The sequence below is a fragment of the Trichosurus vulpecula genome, chromosome 2, assembly GCF_011100635.1.
Source record: "Trichosurus vulpecula isolate mTriVul1 chromosome 2, mTriVul1.pri, whole genome shotgun sequence".
Classification (NCBI taxonomy): domain Eukaryota; kingdom Metazoa; phylum Chordata; class Mammalia; order Diprotodontia; family Phalangeridae; genus Trichosurus; species Trichosurus vulpecula.
Window position 1 is genome coordinate 198,507,192 of NC_050574.1, and position 3,074 is coordinate 198,510,265.

Here is a 3,074-nt window from a genome sequence, read left to right on the forward strand (position 1 = left end):
AATTCTATAAATAGCAAGGCCTTAAAATAGAGTTCAATTTGTAAAAATGTATTTATCTGCAATTCTTTAAGGATATATTTATTGTTTGAAGATAAGGATATATTTATTGCAGGAATATCTATCAACAATATTCGTCCTTCAATTAGATCTTTCATTATCATCATTATAGTTATTAATATTTTCATCAGACTTATTGACTCTATTGATAAAGTATTGACTTGGAGATCACTAATGCAGCACATCTGTGTCATGGTCTGTCACAAAGATGACTACTGCTAACTATTCTTCCCATGTGATGAAGGATTGAGATCAATCATTAAGGATCAAATAGACATCTCTGATGGATCTCTGGGTCTGCAGGATACATTATCACTATCAAAATCTCCTCCTATTATAGATGTATTCTATGTCTCAGCTCCCAAGCAGTATGGAACCTGACCTTGGGCCACATCAGGATCTCAGGGAAATGCAAATGCCACACATGCCTGAGATTAATTTCACCCTCAAAGGAATATTAGTTAGTCCCAAGCATAACAACACCAGAAAAGACAAGAAGAGGAAAACCACACTATTGCAGCTGAGTCAGTGCAAGCTTCTCAGATCCTTGTTTGATGATTCCTTCCCCATCTACTCAAAACTATACTGTAACCTCAGAAGGGTTGGGCCTGCCTGAATAGGGCACACCAGCACTGAAGGCAGTACAGAATGCATTCAGCATCTATTAGATGTTTGTGGGATCTCTGCTGCTAGTATGTGGGGCATAGCTTCAGCTGACCTCTTATACCCCATCCATGCTCTTTTTAAATACCCTTCTCCCTGTGCACTTGCATATTTGCCATCCCTATCCCCACCCAACACAAAAGAGTACCAACCAATATATACTGTTTGTCTTTCTTGCCTGTTTCTTGGGAAGCTTATTTGAAAAATTGTTTAGAGGGATTGTTCTCGCTGGAATAAGGGAGTAGATCTGTAATTTCTTCAACATATGAATTCCTGGATGAGGAAATGCTCTCTACTCTGATACTTATAATAATGGGTAGTAGTAGCTGGAAAGAAGATTCTGCTCAGGTAACTTGAGTTCTGATAGGTTAGATTTCACCATATTGTCTTATCTAGAACCAAGATAACGTGCTACTTTGCCACCATTTTCAAATTCTCTTGTTCAACCTTGACCTCCCTTTCCAACATGTGCCTTTATTAGAATGTAACTTTCCTGAGGGCAAGGACGGCCATGTTTGCATATATTTATGTATCCCCAGTACTTAGCACAGTGGCTAGAAGATAGTGTTTAGTAAATGTTTTTTTTTTTTTGGAGGGCTAGCCTAGGTCTTCAGTTTATGGCCCTAATGCTGCAGGACTTTGGTATCATTGGTCTCTGCCACCACTTTGCCCTCTATAGTCCTCTGAATGCTGGTCTTATGTAAGGAACTGCTGCTGCTGTCCAAGGCATGCACAAGATTGAAGTCCTCCCCATTCTCCAGCAGATTTCTAAAGGTGTTGATCTCTGTTTCCAGTGTGACCTTAATGTTGAGCAGGGCCTCCTATTCCTGGGCCTGGCTCTGTCCCCCTGTTCGTGTCTGCCCCAGCTCTGCCTCCAGGTATAGCAGGGCTGTATTGATCTGCTCCATCTAGATAGCGTAGTGAGTCTCCACCTCCCTCACCTCCAAGATGGTTTTCAGATTTCGAAGGGAATCCAGGTCAGTCTCTAGGCACTGGACTGTACATTTCAGCTCAGTGACGATGTTTCGGGCTGCTTCCACCTCCTCAGATCTTGTGTTGATCTTCTCAATCTGCTGGGACCAGTATTTATCAAGCTCCTCTCTGTTCTTCTGAGCCAGAGCGTCATACTGGGCTCAGATATCAGCCATGACCTTGCTCAAGTCCTGAGATTTGGGAGGGTCCACCTCCATGGTTGGTCCAGAGCCTGTGATTTGGGCTTGTAGGGAATTCACCTCCTCATGGTTCTTCTTCATGAAGAGCAGCTCTTCCTTCAGGATTTCAATCTGTCTCCAGTTGCAGCCTGGTCACATTGGTGTCATCAATGACCTTCCAGAGGCTGTTAATGTCATTTTCTACAGACTTGTCTCATGGCTAGCTCTGCTTTATACTTGACTCTGAAGTCATCAGCCTCCAGATAGACATTATCAAACTGTAGGATGACTCTGGCATTGTCCACTAAGCTTGTATAGATCTGTGCCTGCAGATCCTCAATCATTTTGAAATAGTGCCCCCATTCTTTGGTCTGAGGTCCCTTCTTGTCCATATGCTCTCTGATTTTCCCTTCCAGTTTGTGATTCTTGGTCTCCAGGCTCCGCTTGCACTCCAGATAGGAGGCGAGGCAGTCGTTGAGGTCCTGCATGGTTTCCTTCTCCTCCTGGATCCCTCCCAATCCCTCCCAGCTCCCCCCCCCCATTAGGCCCCTGGCCCCCTAGCCTCCACAGAAGCTGGTGGTGCGGGCCATGGAGATTCGGGAGCCAGAGCTGCTGGAGCCTGCATAGATGCTGGTGGCACTGCTGGCCAGCTGGACCCGGTGACTGGGTGCCTGGACAGAACCCAGGGAGGGGTAGTTGGTGGAGAAGGTGGGGAGCAGGTAGTGAAACTCATGATGTCGGTGCAGGAGCGCTGGACGCAGTGGAAATAGTCCAGTAAATGCTTTTTCATGAATTTATGCATTCAGAATTTCCTAAAACATTGAAAATTAAGTGACTTTCCCAAAGTCACAAAGCCAGTATTTGTCATAGGCCAGGACTGAAATCCAGATCTTCAGGCTCTAGGGCTGGTTCTATATCCACTATGCCTCTATTTCCTCATTGTTAGCTAAAAACTGCATTTTTCAAAGGAATTCAATTCTGTGAAGAAATAAGATTCGGTCTGGGCTAGCTGAGACAAGAGAAGGACCAGAGGAGAGAAAAAGGATGACAGTGTCTGCATGTACTTGAGGGAAGTATTGAATGTTCTTAGGTCTCTGAAAAAATGAACATAGTTGAGTTGGGTTTTGGTGTGTGTAAAGACTCTCTCCCTTTATGGGTTGCACACTGTATGGTGAATAAAATTGTACCAAATGCTTACATTAT

General features: G+C 44.1%; 1 pseudogene; it reads right to left on the minus strand.

The window, feature by feature from the left end:
- Window positions 1–1,343: 1,343 nt before the first annotated feature.
- On the minus strand, window positions 1,344–2,604 carry LOC118839998 (annotated as a pseudogene).
- Between the last annotated feature and the right edge of the window lie 470 nt (window positions 2,605–3,074).